Source organism: Panulirus ornatus, chromosome 39 (assembly GCF_036320965.1).
Source record: "Panulirus ornatus isolate Po-2019 chromosome 39, ASM3632096v1, whole genome shotgun sequence".
Classification (NCBI taxonomy): Eukaryota; Metazoa; Arthropoda; class Malacostraca; order Decapoda; family Palinuridae; genus Panulirus; species Panulirus ornatus.
This window is the reverse complement of record NC_092262.1, coordinates 1,348,085-1,367,243: the sequence shown is the minus strand read 5'-3', so window position 1 is coordinate 1,367,243 and position 19,159 is coordinate 1,348,085. Positions and strand designations below refer to the sequence as shown.

The 19,159-nt window shown below is 37.0% G+C and overlaps 2 long non-coding RNA genes across 2 annotated transcripts in view; one reads left to right on the top strand and one right to left on the bottom strand.

The window, feature by feature from the left end:
• Window positions 1-19,159, top strand: part of LOC139761237 (uncharacterized) — a 581,791-nt gene that overhangs the window by 440,633 nt on the left and 121,999 nt on the right. The window lies entirely within an intron of this gene.
• LOC139761230 (uncharacterized) lies at window positions 1,894-11,752 on the bottom strand. The gene is made up of 2 exons (XR_011715480.1): window positions 11,608-11,752; window positions 1,894-2,147 (listed from the first exon to the last, which is right to left on the bottom strand). It is a non-coding gene; the product is annotated as an uncharacterized lncRNA (long non-coding RNA).

The window sequence follows — 19,159 nt, the reverse complement described above, 5'->3', positions numbered from 1 at the left end:
CGGGGTCGACGTGCTGTCAATGGATTGAACCAGGGCATGTGAAACGTCTGGGGTGAACCATGGAAAGTTCTGTGGGGTCTGGATGTGGAAAGGGAGCTGTGTTTTCAGTGCATTATTACATGATAGCTAGAGACTTAGTGTGAACGAATGGGGCCTTTGTTGTCTTTTCCTAGCGCTACCTCGCACACATGAGGGGGTGGGGGTTGTTATTCCATGTGTGGCGGGGTGGCGATAGGAATAAATAAAGGCAGACAGTATGAATTGTGTACATGTGTATATATGTATAAGTCTGTGTGTGTATATATATGTGTACTTTGAGATGTATAGGTATGTATATTTGTGTGTGTGGACTTGTAAGCCACGGTCACTAAGCGTTTTATGTCTCTATAATATTTTGCTTTTTTTTTCTCTATCTCCATTCCTCACATATTTCATCTATTTTCTGTATTTGATTTTGTTTATGACGTTTGTAGATCTAGAGCAGTTCAACTTTTGTAACAGAAGGATCGTGATCAATATTAGTTTCCTCTAACCACTGAATTAGTTGTTACTTTTTTGTAGCCGATTGTTGGAACTTTGTTTGATATTTTAGAATGACATGGAGCATTATCCTTAATGATAAGTGACTGGAAGTGTGTTCCCTTTAGGTGATTTTGTTTTTTTTTTCCTTCCCGTAACGTTTCACAAGCAGCGAGTTTCATTCATTCTATTTTTTGAGTAGATTCTGGTCTTCAAATCTTTTTTGATAATTACATGTTTCTTCACATGTTTAGCGCAGTTTTCCCAACTTGTGTTAGAATATGTGAAAATTTACAAATGGAGTAACGTGCATCCGAGAACAAGCTTGGGTCGTTGACTTGGGAGGTTATTGTTATCTAATCTACACTTACCAACACATTACTTCATATTCCTTTTACTCATTAGCATTACCAATTGATTTATCATGTATCTGAGGGAGAAACTGGAGTGAATAAATAAGTTTCTATTCAAAATATCTGATAAACATTTGAAATACAGCTATGTTACTTGGACATGTTTCATTTAGCCAATCATCACCAACGTATCAAGTGCATCTTCGCCTAGATAAAACATATAAGCTAAGTATAGGTGTTTTAGGGGTCCTCCATGTATCCTTGCATATATCCTGGATCTTCTATGTGTTTATGTAATCTTGATCCTCCAGGTGTGTGGGGTTCTTTATCCTACATGCTTGGGAGGTCCTGGATCCTCCAAGTGTGTGGGATTCATGGACACTTCTGGTATATGGAGGCCCTAGAACCCCTAGATGTGTTGGGATTCTGGATCTCCAGGCATGAATGGGTCTTAGACGATCCATTTGTCTGCTTGGGTGCTAGATCTTCCAGGTGTGGAGATCATCGTCCCTACAGGTGTTTAGAAGCACAAGGTCCTCCATGTGTGTATGGGATCTATGCCATTTACATGTGTTTTCTCATCACCCAGGTGTTTGGGATTCCTTTATAATAAAGGTGTGTGAAAGCTCTGGATTCTCCAGGTGCACTGGAGTTCCAACCCATCCATATGTGCTGGATGTTATATCCTGAAGATGCTTGGCATTGTTGATCCTCCATGTGAGGGGGCTCAGGATTCTCAAAGTGTGTGGTGGCCCTAGATTCTAAACCTGTATCTTCAAGGTGTTTGTGGGTTCAGTATTCATAAGGTGTGTGGTGTTTTGGATCTCCAGGTGTGTGGCAGCATTTGATTATCCAGATATGTGGAAGCTTGAATTCTCCAGGTGTATGAGAACCCTAAGTTCTCCAGGTGTGTGGTGGTGCTGTGTCCTCCAGGTGTGTAGGATTCCTGGATCCTCCAGATGTTAGATACTCATGATAGTGTTTCCTCATCGCAGGTCATGGGTAATAAACAACTGAGACATTTTTCTTATGGATTTTATTATTTTGTTTGACCTCTTCAGTTGCTCAGGAGGTCAGGCTGCAACTCCTACAAGCCGACCCCCTAAGAAATTCAACAGATTGTTCCCGACGTCAGTCAGGAAGTCCTGTATGTTGAACCTGCTGCTCAGCTGGTCAGGTTAGGCCAGATACCCTTCAGCAGATGAGACGGTGAAACCTGTTTCCTCAAAACTCAGTAGCACAATAGGCCAGTCCTCTCTATTACTCTCGAAAAGTCTGTAGGACATAACTTAGTTAATCAGATATTCACTGTTTCAGTTACGTTCATTACTAAGGGCTGCTGACAAGAAACATGTTTAGAGACTGTCGACACGTACAGTGATAAGAAAAGGAACTCTTAACATCTGTCCTGTTCAGGGAATGTTGATATGTGTCATGTTCATAGAATGCTGTCGTATACCATGTTAAAAGACTGCAGACATGTATCATTTTTAGGGACTGTTGACATGTGTCATGTTCAAATACTGTTGCCTTATATTATGTTAAAGGACCCGAGACATGTGTCATTTCCACATACACACAAACGTACACACACACACACACACACACACACACACACACACACACACACACATACACACACACACAGACACGCACATACACAAACACACCCACACACTCTCACATATACACACACACACAGACAGACACACACACAAACAGACACACACACACACACACACACACACACACACACACACACACACACACACACACATATACTTTTTATAAACATTTCTAATGATAAGAGAAGTGATAGACTAAAGATAATATATGATGATAATAATGATAATAGCAATAGTAATAATACTGGTAATGATAATGATAACAATAGTGACAATAATAACAAAAATAGTAATAATGATAATAATAATGATAATAATAACAGTGATAATGATAATGATGATGATGATAATAGTAATAACAATAATAATAATGATGATAATGATAATAATAATAATAATGATAATAATAATAATAATAATAATAATAATAATAATAATAATAATGATAATAAAAATAATAATAATAATAGTAATGATAATAATAATAATGATAATAATAATGATAATAATGATCATAGCAATAATGATAATAATAATAATTAAGGTAATAATGATAATAATAATGATGATAATAATGATAATATTAGTAATAATAATAATGATAGTAATAATAATAATCTTTTTATTCTCCCTAAAATTTAATGATACTCTCATTAAATTTTAGGGAGAATAAAAAGATGTTCTGGAAGGAGGTAAATAAAGTGCGTAAGACAAGGGAGCAAATGGGAACTTCAGTGAAGGGCGCAAATGGGGAGGTGAAAACAAGTAGTGGTGATGTGAGAAGGAGATGGAGTGAGTATTTTGAAGGTTTGTTGAATGTGTTTGATGATAGAGTGGCAGATATAGGGTGTTTTGGTCGAGGTGGTGTGCAAAGTGAGAGGGTTAGGGAAAATGATTTGGTAAACAGAGAAGAGGTAGTGAAAGCTTTGCGGAAGATGAAAGCCGGCAAGGCAGCAGGTTTGGATGGTATTGCAGTGGAATTTATTAAAAAAGGGGGTGACTGTATTGTTGACTGGTTGGTAAGGTTATTTAATGTATGTATGACTCATGGTGACGTGCCTGAGGATTGGCGGAATGCGTGCATAGTGCCATTGTACAAAGGCAAAGGGGATAAGAGTGAGTGCTCAAATTACAGAGGTATAAGTTTGTTGAGTATTCCTGGTAAATTATATGGGAGGGTATTGATTGAGAGGGTGAAGGCATGTACAGAGCATCAGATTGGGGAAGAGCAGTGTGGTTTCAGAAGTGGTAGAGGATGTGTGGATCAGGTGTTTGCTTTGAAGAATGTATGTGAGAAATACTTAGAAAAGCAAATGGATTTGTATGTAGCATTTATGGATCTGGAGAAGGCATATGATAGAGTTGATAGAGATGCTCTGTGGAAGGTATTAAGAATATATGGTGTGGGAGGAAAGTTGTTAGAAGCAGTGAAAAGTTTTTATCGAGGATGTAAGGCATGTGTACGTGTAGGAAGAGAGGAAAGTGATTGGTTCTCAGTGAATGTAGGTTTGCGGCAGGGGTGTGTGATGTCTCCATGGTTGTTTAATTTGTTTATGGATGGGGTTGTTAGGGAGGTAAATGCCAGAGTTTTGGAAAGAGGGGCAAGTATGAAGTCTGTTGGGGATGAGAGAGCTTGGGAAGTGAGTCAGTTGTTGTTCGCTGATGATACAGCGCTGGTGGCTGATTCATGTGAGAAACTGCAGAAGCTGGTGACTGAGTTTGGAAAAGTGTGTGGAAGAAGAAAGTTAAGAGTAAATGTGAATAAGAGCAAGGTTATTAGGTACAGTAGGGTTGTGGGTCAAGTCAATTGGGAGGTGAGTTTGAATGGAGAAAAACTGGAGGAAGTGAAGTGTTTTAGATATCTGGGAGTGGATCTGGCAGCGGATGGAACCATGGAAGCGGAAGTGGATCATAGGGTGGGGGAGGGAGCGAAAATCCTGGGGGCCTTGAAGAATGTGTGGAAGTCGAGAACATTATCTCGGAAAGCAAAAATGGGTATGTTTGAAGGAATAGTGGTTCCAACAATGTTGTATGGTTGCGAGGCGTGGGCTATGGATAGAGTTGTGCGCAGGAGGATGGAAGTGCTGGAAATGAGATGTTTGAGGACAATGTGTGGTGTGAGGTGGTTTGATCGAGTGAGTAACGTAAGGGTAAGAGAGATGTGTGGTAATAAAAAGAGCGTGGTTGAGAGAGCAGAAGAGGGTGTTTTGAAGTGGTTTGGGCACATGGAGAGGATGAGTGAGGAGAGATTGACCAAGAAGATATATGTGTCGGAGGTGGAGGGAACAAGGAGAAGAGGGAGACCAAATTGGAGGTGGAAGGATGGAGTGAAAAGGATTTTGTGTGATCGGGGCCTGAACATGCAGGAGGGTGAAAGGAGGGCAAGGAATAGAGTGAATTGGAGCGATGTGGTATACCGGGGTTGACGTGCTGTCAGTGGATTGAATCGGGGCATGTGAAGCGTCTTGGGTAAACCATGGAAAGCTGTATAGGTATGTATATTTGCGTGTGTGGACGTATGTATATACATGTGTATGGGGGGGGGGGTTGGGCCATTTCTTTCGTCTGTTTCCTTGCGCTACCTCGCAAACGCGGGAGACAGCGACAAAGTATAATAAAAATAAAAAAATAATAATAATGATAACAATAATGATAACAACAACAACAATAATAATAATAATAATAATAATAATAATAATAATAATAATAATATTATTATTATTAATTATAATAATAATGGTATTCTTTTTATTTTGCTTTGTCGCTGTCTCCCGCGTTAGCGAGGTAGCGCAAGGAAACAGGCGAAAGAATGGCCCAACCCACCCACATACACATGTATATACATACACGTCCACACATGCAAATATAGATTCCTATACATCTCAATGTACACATATATATACACAAACAGACATATATATATATACACATGTACAGAATTCATACTGTCTCCCTTTATTTATTCCCATCACCATCATGCCAAACATGGAATAACAGCCCCCTCCCCCCTAATGTGCGCGAGGTAGCGCTAGGAAAAGACAACAAAAGCCCCATTCGTTCACACTCATTTTCTAGCTGTCATGTAATAATGCACCGAAACCACAGCTCCCTTTCCACATCCAAGCCCAACACAACTTTCCATGGTTTACCCCAGACGCTTCACACGGCCTGGTTCAATCCATTGACAGCACGTCGACCCCGATATACCACATCGTTCATATTAACTCTATTCCTTGCTCGCCTTTCACCCTCCTGCATGTTCAGGCCCCGGCAACTCAAAATCTTTATCACTCCACCTTTCCACAGCCAATTTAGTCTTCCACTTCTCCTCGTTCCCTCCACCTCTGACACATATATCCTCTTGGTCAATCTTTCCTCGCTCATTATCTCCATGTGACCAAACAATTTCAAAACACCCTCTTCTGCTCTCTCAAACACATTCTTTTTATTTCCACACATCTCTCTTACCCTTACATTACCTACTCGATGAAACTACCTCACACCACATATTGTCCTCAAGCATCTCATTTCCAGCACATCCACCCTCCTGCGCACAACTCTATCCATAGCCACTCCTCGCAAACATATATCTTTGTTGGAATCACTATTCCTTCAAACATACCCATTTTTGCATTCCGAGATAATGTTCTCGACTTCCAAACATTCTTCACGGCTCCCAGAACTTTCGCCCCCTCCCCCACCCTATGATTCACTTCCTCTTCCATGGTTCCATCCGCTGGCAGATCCACTCCCAGATATCTAAAACACTTTACTTCCTCCAGTTTTTCTCCATTCAAACTTAACTCCCAATTGACTTGACCCTCAACCCTACTGTAACTAATAACCTTGCTCTTATTCATATTCTTTCACACACTTTGAAAAACTCAGTCACCAGCTTCTGCAGTTTCTCACATGAATCAGCCACCAGCTCTGTATCATCAGCGAACAACAACTGACTCACTTCTCAAGCTCTCTCATCTACAACACACTGCATGCTTGCCCCTCTTCCCAAAACTCTTGCATTCATCTCCCTAACAACCCCATCCATAAACAAATTAAACAACCAGGGAGACATCACACACCCCTGCCGCAAACCTACATTCACTGAGAACCAATCACTTTCCTCTCTTCCTACACGTACACATGCCTTACATCCTCGATAAAAACTTTTCACTGCTTCTATCAACTTGACTCACACACCATATATTCTTAACTCCTTCCACAGAACATCTCTATGAACTCTATCATATGCCTTCTCCACATCCGTAAATGCTGCATACAAATCCATTTACTTTTCTAAGTATTTCTCACATACATTCTTTAAAGCAAACACTTGATCCACACGTCCTCTACCACTTCTGAAACCACACTCCTCTTCCCCAATCTGATGCTCTGTACATGCCTTCACCATCTCAATCAATACCCTCCCATATAATTTCCCAGGAATGTTCAATAAACTTATACCTCTGTAATATGAGAACTCGCTCTTATCCCCTTTGCCTTTGTACAATGGCACTATGCAAGCATTTCGCCAATCCTCAGGCACCTCACCATGAATCATACATACATTAAATAACCTTACCAACCAGTCAACATTACAGTCACCCCTTTTTTAATAAATTCCACTGCAATACCATCCAAACCTGCCGCCTTGAAGGCTTTCATCTTCCGCAAAGCTTTTACTACCTCTTCTCTGTTTACCAAATCATTTTCCCTAACCCTCTCACTTTGTACACCGAAAAAACCACCCTATATCTGCCACTTTATCATCAAACACATTCAACAAACCTTCAAAATACTCACCTCATCTTCTTCTCACATAACCACTACTTGTTATCATCTCCCCATTAGCCCTCTTCACTGAAATTCCCATTTGCTCCCTTGTCTTACACACTTTATTTACCTCCTTCCAAAACATCTTTTTATTCTCCCTAAAATTAAATGATACTCTCTCACCCCAACTCTCATTTGCCCTCTTTGTCACCTCTTCCACCTTTCGCTTGACCTTTTGCCTCTTTCTTTTATACATCTCCCTCTCATTTGCATTTTTTCTCTGCAAAAATCGTCCAAATGCCTCTCTTTTCTCTTTCACTAATAATCCTACTTCTTCATCCCAGCACTCACTACCTTTTCTAATCAATCCACCTCCCACGCTTCTCAAGCCACAAGCATCTTTTGCGCAAGCCATCACTGCTTCCCTAAATATATCCCATTCCTCCCCCACTCCCCTTACCTCCTTTGTTCTCATATTTTTCCATTCAATGTTCTGTCTCTGCTGGTACTTCCTCACACAAGTCTCCTTTGCAAGCTCACTTACTCTCACCACTCTCTTCACTCCAACATTCTCTCTCCTTTTCTGACAAAACGTACAAATCTTCAACTTTGCCTCCACAAGATAATGATCAGACATCCCTCCAGTTGCACCTCTCAACACATTAGCTTCCAAAAGACTCTTATTCGCGCGCCTCCCAATTAACAAGTAATCCAATAACGCTCTCTGGCCATCTCTCCTACTTAGATACGTATACTTATGTATATCTCGCTTTCTAAACCAGGTATTCCCAATCACCAGTCCCTTTTCAGCACATAAATCTACAAACTCTTCACCATTTCCATTTACAACACTGAACACCCCATGTATACCAATTATTCCCTCAACTGTCACATTACTCACCTTTGCATTCAAATCACCCATCACTATAACCCGGTCTTGTGCATCAAAACCACTAACACACTCATTCAGCTGCTCCCAAAACACTTGCCTCTCATGATCTTTCTTCTCATGCACAGGTGCATATGCACCAATAATCACCCATCTCTCTCCATCAACTTTCAGTTTTACCCATATCAATCTAAAATTTACTTTCTTACATTCTACCACATTCTCCGACAACTCCTGTTTCAGGAGTAGTGCTACTCCTTCCCTTGCTCGTATCCTCTCACTAACCCCTGACTTTACTCCCAAGACATTCCCAAACCACTCTACCCCTTTACCCTTGAGCTTCGTTTCACTCAGAGCCAAAACATCCAGGTTCCTTTCCTCAAACATAGTACCTATCTCTCCTTTTTTCTCATCTTGGTTACATCGACACACATTTAGACACCCTAATCTAAGCCTTCGAGGAGGATGAGTACTCCCCGCTTGACTCCTTCTTGTGTTTCCCCTTTTAGAAAGTTAAAATACCAGGAGGGGAGGGTTTCTGGCCCCTGCTCCCGTCACCTTTAGTCGCCTTCCACGACACGTGAGGAATGCGTGGGAAGTATTCTTTCTCCTCTATCCCCAGGGATGAATAATGATAATAATAATAATAATGATAATAAAATAATAATAATAATAATGATAATAACAATAATAATAATAATAATAATAATAATAATAATAATAATAATAATAATAATAGTAATGATGATAATAATAATAATAATAATAATAATAATGATAATAATAATAACTATAATAATAATAATAATAATAATAATAATAATAATAATAATAATAATAATAATAGTAATAATAATAATAATAATGATAATAATAATAACAATAATAATAATAATGTTAGTAACATTATTGATGAAAATAATATTAATCATAGTAACAATACTAATGATGATAAAAATAATGGTAATGATAATAATATTAATAGCAATAATATCAATAATGATAATGATAATAAGCAAAATGATAAGATAATGATATTGATAATAATATCAATAGCAATAATATCAATATTAATATTAATAATAATGATAAGGATAACAATACTATAACGATAATAATGATAATGATGATAATAATAATAATGATAATAATAATAATAATAATAATAATAATAATAATAATAATAATAATAATAATGATAATAATAATAATGGTAATCATAATGAGAAATTAATACTGATAATGATTAATATAATGATAATAATAATAATAATAATAATAATAATAATAATAATAATAATAATAATAATAATAATAATAATAATAATAACAATAATAGTAATGATAATAATAATAATAATGATAATAATAATAATAATAATAATAATAATAATAATAATAATAATAATAATAATAATAAGAGAGGAAAGTGATTGGATCTCAGTGAATGTAGGTTTGCGGCAGGGGTGTGTGATGTCTCCATGGTTGTTTAATTTGTTTATGGATGGGGTTGTTAGGGAGGTAAATGCAAGAGTTTTGGAAAGAGGGGCAAGTATGAAGTCTGTTGAGGATGAGAGAGCTTGGGAACTGAGTCAGTTGTTGTTCGCTGATGATACAGCGCTGGTGGCTGATTCATGTGAGAAACTGCAGAAGCTGGTGACTGAGTTTGGTAAAGTGTGTGGAAGAAGAAAGTTAAGAGTAAATGTGAATAAGAGCAAGGTTATTAGGTACAGTAGGGTTGAGGGTCAAGTCAAATGGGAGGTGAGTTTGAATGGAGAAAAACTGGAGGAAGTGAAGTGTTTTAGATATCTGGGAGTGGATCTGGCAGCGGATGGAACCATGGAAGCGGAAGTGGATCATAGGGTGGGGGAGGGGGCGAAAATTCTGGGGGCCTTGAAGAATGTGTGGAAGTCGAGAACATTATCTCGGAAAGCAAAAATGGGTATGTTTGAAGGAATAGTGGTTCCAACAATGTTGTATGGTTGCGAGGCATGGGCTATGGATAGAGTTGTGCGCAGGAGGATGGATGTGCTGGAAATGAGATGTTTGAGGACAATGTGTGGTGTGAGGTGGTTTGATCGAGTGAGTAACGTAAGGGTAAGAGAGATGTGTGGAAATAAAAAGAGCGTGGTTGAGAGCAGAAGAGGGTGTTTTGAAGTGGTTTGGGCACATGGAGAGAATGAGTGAGGAAAGATTGACCAAGAGGATATATGTGTCGGAGGTGGAGGGAACGAGGGAGACCAAATTGGAGGTGGAAAGATGGAGTGAAAAAGATTTTGTGTGATCGGGGCCTGGACATGCAGGAGGGTGAAAGGAGGGCAAGGAATAGAGTGAATTGGAGCGATGTGGTATACCGGGGTTGACGTGCTGTCAGTGGATTGAATCGGGGCATGTGAAGCGTCTGGGGTAAACCATGGAAAGCTGTGTAGGAATCTATAGTTGCGTGTGTGGACGTATGTATATACATGTGTATGGGGGGGGGGGGGTTTGGGCCATTTCTTTCGTCTGTTTCCTTGCGCTACCTCGCAAGCGCGGGAGACAGCGACAAATTATAATAAAATAAAAAATAATAATAATAATAATAATAATAATAATAATAATGATAATAATAGTAATAATAATGATGATAATAAAAATGATACTTATACAATAATAATAATAATAATAATACTAGTAATAATAATAATAATGATAATAATGATAATGATGATAATAGTAATGATAATAATAGTAATGATAATAACAATAATGACGATGATAATGCTAATGATAAAAATATTAATAATAATAATAATAATAATAATAATAATAATGATAATAATAATAATAATAATAATAGTAATAATAATAATAATAATAATAATAGTAATAATAATAATAATGATAATAATAATAATAATAATTTTAAAATGATAATGACAATAATGATGATAAAATCAGGATTATCGAGAAAAAGATACTAATAATGATTAATGATTATCATCCCTGTAGACTGGGGAGAAATTAAACTGGCCAAGTATTCCCAGCGTGTCGTAGAAGGCTACCAAGGGGAGCGGAAGCGTGTTGTTGGAAATCCTCTCGTTCTATATTAGTTTCTAAAAGAAGGAACACAGCAAGGAGCCTAGTGAGGAATTTTCCCTATAAGGCTCTGTCATCTGTTCTTGACGATACCTCGCTCACGCGGATATTAAGACGAACATGTATGGAAAAAATATTAGCTAAAAGTGCGTCACAATATGTGTAAGCACGTCTATTTCCAGACAAAACTACTTTCTAATTATGTCCCTAGCTGAATGTATTTGATTATGTTTGGAATCTCTTTATTTTTTTTATCCCTTAAACATGGTGAGAGAGACAGGCTTAATGATAGATATCTATGTATTGTATTATGACTTGTTCAATGATTTCTCACCTTTACTAAATCAGAGAAATGAGAAAGTTAACTTACCTGAATTGAAGGTCAGAATATGTTTTATCATCAAGTCTCAATGTTCGTTGAGGTGCAGTGAAGTTGTCTTCAATCTCAGTGAAGCTGTTGTTGTCTAATTGCCACCATACTCTAAGATGTGCATACTCGTCCTTTGACACCTAAAATACATGCTCCTCATTTCATTTCCAGCACATCCATCCTCCTACGCACAACTCTATCCATAGCCCACGCCTCGCAAACATACAACATTGTTGGAACCACTATTCCTTCAAATATACCCATTTTTGCATTCCGAGATAATGTTCTCGACTTCCACACATTCTTCCAGGCCCCCAGAATTTTCGCCCCCTACCCCACCCAATGATCCACTTCCGCTTCCATGGTTCCATCCGCTGCCAGATCCACTCCCATATATCTAAAACACTTCACTTCCTCCAGTTTTTCTCCATTCAAACTTACCTCCCAATTGACTTGACCCTCAACCCTACTGTACCTAATAACCTTGCTCTTATTCACATTTACTCTTAACTTTCTTCTTTCACACACTTTACCAAACTCAGTCACCAGCTTCTGCAGTTTCTCACATGAATCAGCCACCAGCGCTGTATCATCAGCGAACAACAACTGACTCACTTCCCAAGCTCTCTCATCCACAACAGACTTCAAATTGCCCCTCTTTCCAAAACTCTTGCATTTACCTCCCTAACAACCCCATCCATAAACAAATTAAACAACCATGGAGACATCACACACACCTGCCGCAAACCTACATTCACTGAGAACCAATCACTTTCCTCTCTTCCTACACGTACACATGCCTTACATCCTCGATAAAAACTTTTCACTGCTTCTAACAACTTTCCTCCCACACCATATATTCTTAATACCTTCCACAGAGCATCTCTATCAACTCTATCATATGCCTTCTCCAGATCCATAAATGCTACATACAAATCCATTTGCTTTTCTAAGTATATATATATATATATATATATATACATATATATATATATATATATATATATATATATATATATATATATATATATATATATATATATATATATATATAAATATATATATATATATATTTTGTTGTTAGAAGTAGTGAAAAGTTTTTATCGAGGATGTAAGGCATGTGTACGTGTAGGAAGAGAGGAAAGTGATTGGTTCTCAGTGAATGTAGGTTTCCGGCAGGGGTGTGTGATGTCTCCATGGTTGTTTAATTTGTTTATGGATGGGGTTGTTAGGGAGGTGAATGCAAGAGTTTTGAAAAGAGGGGCAAGTATTTTAGGTGTCAAAGGACGAGTATGAATCTAGGGGTATGGTGGCAATTTGAAAAAAACAGCTTCACTGAGATTTTAAAAAAACTTACTGCCCCCAACGAACCTTTTAACGATGTTAAAAAAAATTTGACCTTTTAATTTTTTGGGAAGTTAACTTTTAAATTTCTTGATTTTGTAAAGGTGAGAAATCTTGAACAAGGGCATAATACAATACCCAGTATCATCAAAAACCTGTTCCTTTACCTTTTTTAAGGGATAAAAAAAATAAAAATTAAAAAATAATCAAAAAAATTCCCGCAAAGGGGCATAATTAGAAATTTGTTTTTTTCCCGGAAAAAGAAAGGCTTACCCATATTGTGAGCACTTTTAGCTAAATTTTTTTCCCCAGGGTTTGTTTAATACCCCGTGAGCGAGGTATCGTCAAGAAAAAGATGACAGAGGGCCCCTTTTAGGGAAAATTCCTCCTAGGCCCTTTTGTGTTCCTTTTTTTGGGAAAATAATATAGAACGAAGGGATTTCCAAAAAACCCCGCTTCCCCCCCTTGGTAAACCTTCTAAAGACCGGGGAATTTCTTGGCCAGTTTTAAATTTTTCCCCCCTTTAAAGGGGGGGAATTTTAATCATTATTTTATCTTTTTCCGATAATCCCGTTTTAAACATAAAATTTTTGTATTATCAAATTTTTAAAATTTTTTATTAAATTAAATTTTTAAAATTATTTTTATTATTATTTTTTTTATTATTTTTTAATTTTTTATATTAAATTTTTTTTTATTTATTTTTATTATTATTATTATCATTATTATTATTTTTATTATATTATTTATTTTTATCCTTAAATTTTTGTTATTATTTTATTTTTCATTCTTTTTATTTCATTACTTTTTATCATCATTTTCATTATTATTTAAAATTTTTTTATTATTTTTGTATTTTATTATTTTATTTTTTGTATAAGGATCATTTTTTTAAACATCATTTTTATTACTATTATTATTTTTTATTATTATTATTTTTATTAATTTTTATTATTTTATTTTTTTATAATTTGTCGCTTCTCCCGGTTTTCGAGGTAGCGCAAGGAAAAGGGCGAAAGAAAAGGCCCAAACCCCCCCCCCTAAAATGTATATACATCGTCCACACCGCAACTATACATTTTTTTACACAGCTTTCCCTGGTTTACCCCCGACGCTTCACTCCCCCATTAAACCCCTGACAGCCGTAACCCCGGTATAACCCCCACGCTCCAAATTACTCTATTCTTGCCTCCTTTCACCCCCTGAGTTAGGCCCCCATCCCCACAAAAACTTTTTTATCCCTTTTCCACCCCCCAATTTGGTCTCCCTTTCCCTTTCCCCCCCGACACTTTTTATCCTCTTGGTCAATCTTCCTCATATTCTCCCATGTGCCCAAACCCCCTTTAAAAACCCTCTTTGCCCCTTTAAACCCCGCTCTTTTTTTTTCCCCACATTCTCTTACCTTAGTTTTCATCGATCAAACCCCTAACCACAAAATTGTCCCCAAACTTTTCCCTTTCCGCCATTTCCCTCCTTGGGGCAAAACTCTAACCTAGAGCCCCGCAACCCTACAACATTTTGGAACCATATTCCCCTTAAACTACCCTTTTTTTCTTTCCCAGATAATGTTTTTTCGCTTTCCCCACATTTTCAAGGCCCCCCGAATTTTTTGCCCCCCCCCACCCCATGATCCCTTCCGCTTCATGGTTCCCTCCGCTTTCCAGATCCCCTCCCCAAATTAAAAAACTTCACTTCCTCCCTTTTTCTCCATTCAAAACACCTCCCCTTTGAATTGACCCCCAACCCCATGTACCTAAAACCCTTTTTTATTCACATTTTTCTTAATTTTCCCTTTTTCCCCACACTTTACCAAAATCAGTCCCGCTTTTGAGTTTCTTTAATGAAACACCACCCGCGTTTTATCCTCAGCGAAAAAACAAATGATAGTTAAGTTTTCATTAACCGACTTCATATTGCCCCTTTTCAAAAATTTGCATTTACCTCCCTTTAAAAACCCCCTTTTCCCTAAACAAATTAAAAAACCATGGAGAATCAACACCCCCCCGCAAACCCACTTTTACGAGATCCAAACACTTTTCTCTTAATTTTATTTTTATTATTATTAATTTTTTTTATTTTTTATTATTATAAAATTTTTATTATTATTTATTATTATTATTTTATTATTATTATTATTTATTATTTAAAAAATTTTTATATTAATATTATCATTTTAAAATTTTCCTTTAATTAATTTTTTTTTTATTTTATTATTATTATTATTTTTTTATTATTTATTTTATTATATTATAATTATTATTATCATTTTATTATTACTTATTATTTTACCCTTATTTTTTTAATTAAAAAATATTATTATTTATTAAAATTATTATTTTTTTAACATTTTGTTATTATCATTTATTTATTAATTTTTTTTAAAATATTATTATTTTACCAATTTTATATCATTAGATTGTTACTAGATTAATTTTATTTTCATCATAATTTTAACTTTATTTTATTATTGTTTTATTATTACAAAAATTTTATTTTATTATTTTATTATTATTATTATTATTATTTTTAAATTTTTATTATATTATTATTTTTATTTTATTATCTTTATTATTATTATTTTTAATTTTTTATTATTATATTATATTATTTTTATTATTTTATTATTATTTTTATTATTATTTTTATTTTATTTTTATTAATTTTTATTTTTTTTTTCATTATTATTATTATTACCTTATTCACCCCTGGGGTAGAGGAAAAAGAATCTTCCCACGATTCCTACGTGTCGTGGGAAGGCGACAAAAAGGTGACGGAGCAGGGGCCGAAACCCCCCCCTCCTGGAAAACTTTCTAAAAGGGAAACAAAGAAGGAGTAAGCGGGGGACTCATCCCCCTCAAAAGGTAGATTAGGGTGTCTAAAGTGGCGATGTAACCGAGAGAAAAAAGGAGAGATAGGTACTTTTTTTGAGGAAAGGCCGGTGTTTGGCTCGAGTGAAAAAGCTAAAGGAAAAAGGGGTTGAGTGGTTTGGAATGCTTGGGATAAAGTCAGGGGTTAGTGAGAGGTTACGAGCAAGGGAAGGGTAGCACTACTCCTGAAAACAGGAGTTGTCGGGGGAATGTGGTAGAATGTAAGAAAGTAAATTTTTAATTGATAGGGGGGAAAACGAAAGTTTTTATGAGAGAAGGGTGTTTTGGGCATATAACCCCGTGATGAGAAAAAATCATAGAGGCAAGTGTTTTGGGGGCATTGAAGAGTGTGTTTTGGTTTAGCAAAGACCGGGGGGTGATGGGTATTTGAAGCAAAATTTAGTATGTGGACGTTGAGGAATAATTGGGATACTGGGGGTTTTTCAGTGTTTAAATGGAAAAAGGGAAAGTTTGTAGAAATTTATGTGCGAAAAGGGGTGGTGATTTGGGGAAACCCCGGTTTAGAAAGCGAGATATACATAAGTATACTATTAAGTAGGGAATGGCCCCGAGGGCGTTAAAGGATATTTTAATTGGGGGCCCCGAATAAAGGCTTTTGGGAAACAAAGGGTTGAGGGGCAAGGAGGGGTGTCTGATATTACTTGTGGAGCAAAGTTGAAGATTTGACGTTTGTCAAAAGGAAGAGAATGTTGGAGGAAGAGAGTGGTGAAGTAATGATTTCAAAGGGATTTTGGGGAGGAAAACCAGCAGAGACAAAATTGAATGGAAAAATATGAGAAAACAAAGGAGGTAAGGGGGTGGGGGGAGGGTGGGATATATTTGGGAACAGTGATGGTTGGCAAAAAAGTTGTGGTTGGAAGGGGGAGGTGGAATTTTATTAGAAAAGGTGTGGTGTGGGATGAAGAAGTAGGGTTTTTAGTGAAAGAGAAAAGAGGATTTTTGGAGATTTTTGCAGGGGAAAAAAAGCAAATGGGGGGGATGTATAAAAAGAAAAGAGGCAAAAAGGCAAGGAAAGGGGGAGAGGTGACAAAGAGGGCAAATGAGAGTTTGGGGGGGGGAGAGTAATTTTAATTTTAGGGGAAAAAAAAAGATGTTTTTGGAAGGGGGTAAATAAAGTTGTTTAAGACAAGGGACAAAATGGGAAAAATTCAGGAAAAAGGGAAAGGGGATGTAAAATATGGTTTTGAGAAAGAAAAAGGGGGTGAGATTTTGAAGGTTTTTTTGAAATTTTTTGTGAAAAGTGGGGAGATATAGGTGGGGTTTTTTCGGGTACAAAGTGAGAGGGTTAGGGAAAATGATTTGGTAAAAAAAAAGAGAGGTAGAAAAAGTTTTCGGAAGTAAAGCCCCTTTGGCGCAGGTTTTATGGTATTTAGGGAATTTATTAAAAAAGGGGTGACTGTTGTTGATGGTTGGTAAGGTTATTTAATGTTGATATTCTGGGAGGGCCTAGATTGGCAAAAATGTTGCAAATCCCATTGTACAAAGGCAAAGGGGGATAAAGCGATTTCTCAATTAAAGGGGTATAAGTTATTGAACTTTTCCCGGGGAAATTTATATGGGGGGTTTGATTGGAGGTGAAGGCTTACAGAGACAGATTGGGGAAGAGGATGGGGTTTTCAGAAGGGGTAGAGGAGTGGGGATCAAGGTTTTTTAAAGAATGATGTGAGAAATACTTAAAAAAAAGTAAAGGGTTTGTATGAGCATTTACGGATGTGGAAAAGGGCATATATAGGTTTCATAGAGAATTTTGTGGGAAGGATTAAGAATTTGGTGTGGAGTCAAATTGAAGAAGCAGTGAAAAGTTTTTTTTCGAGGATGTAAGGATGGATGTAGGAAGAGAGAAAGTGATTGGTTCTAATGAAGTAGGTTTGCGGCAGGGGGGTGTGAGTTCCCCGGGTTTTTTAATTTGTTTATGGATGGGGTTTGTTAGGGGAAAAGAATGGAAAATTTTTGGGGGGGCAAGCATGCAGTGTTTTGATGAGAGAGCTTGAGAAATGATCAGTTTTTTCGTGATGAAACAGGTGGTGGTGATTATGTGAGAAATGCAGAAGCTGGTGACTGAGTTTTTAAAGTGGTGAAAGAATATGAATAAGAGCAAGGTTTTAGTTACATTAGGGTAGGGTCAAGTCAATTGGGAGTTAAATTTGAATGGAGAAAAAAATGGGGGAAGAAAATTTTTAGATATCTGGGGGTGGTCTGCCAGCGATGGAACCATGGAAGAGAAGTTAATCAAAGGGGGGGGGGAGGGGCGAAAATTGGGAGGTGAAAAATGTTTTGGGAAATCGAGAACTTATTCGGAAAGCAAAAAGGGATTTTGAAGGAATAGGATTCCAAAAAGATTATGTTTGCGGGAGTTTTGGGGATAAGTTGTGGAGGAGGGTGGGTGTGTGGAAAATGAGATCTTGAGGACATAGTGGGTGAGGTAGTTTTAACAGTAGGAATTAAAGGGTAAGAGAGAGGTGGAAATAAAAAGAAGTGTTTGAGAAGAGAAGAGGTGTTTTGAAATTGTTTTGGGACAAGGGGATAATGAGCGAGGGGAAAGATTTTACCAAAAGGGATTTGGTCAGAGGGGAGGGAAAGAGGGAAGGGAAGACAAATTGGCGGGAAGGTGGAGTGAAAAGATTTTGAGTTGCCCGGGGCCCGAAACAGAGGAGGGAAAAGGGGGCAAGGAAAGATTAAATGAAGTGTGGAATCGGGGTCGACGTGGTCAATGGATTGAAAACCCGGCCCTGGAAGCGTCTGGGGGAAACCTGGAAAAATTGGGGTGGGCTTGGTGTGGGAAAGGGGGTGTGGTTTGGTGCATTTTAAAATGAAGTAGAAAATGAGTTGAACAATGGGGCTTTTGTTTCTTTTTCCCAGCGCACCCCGGCAATTTGGGGGGGGGGGGGTTATTCCCGTTTGGGGATGGTGATGGAATAAATAAAGGGGACAGTAGAATTCTGTACATGTGAAATATATTGTCGTTTGGTATAATATGTTACATTGGATGTATAGGAATCTATATTTGAGTGTGGAGTGTTGTATTCATGTGTATGTGGGTGGGTTGGGCCTTTTTCGTGTTTTTGCGGTATCGTAAGCGGGAGACCCCAAAGCAAAAAAAAAGAATACCCTTTTTTATTTTTTAAAAAAAATTTAAAAAAATTTTATTATTATTTTATAATTATTATATTTTTTTGTGTTTTTGTTGTTAAAATTATTGTTATTTTTTTTATTTTTTTTTTTTTTTTAAAATTTTTCCTGTTCCCCCGGGTTTTCGAGGTAGGGAAGGAAACAGAAAAGAAATGGCCCAACCCCCCCCCCATAACATGTTTTTAAAAACT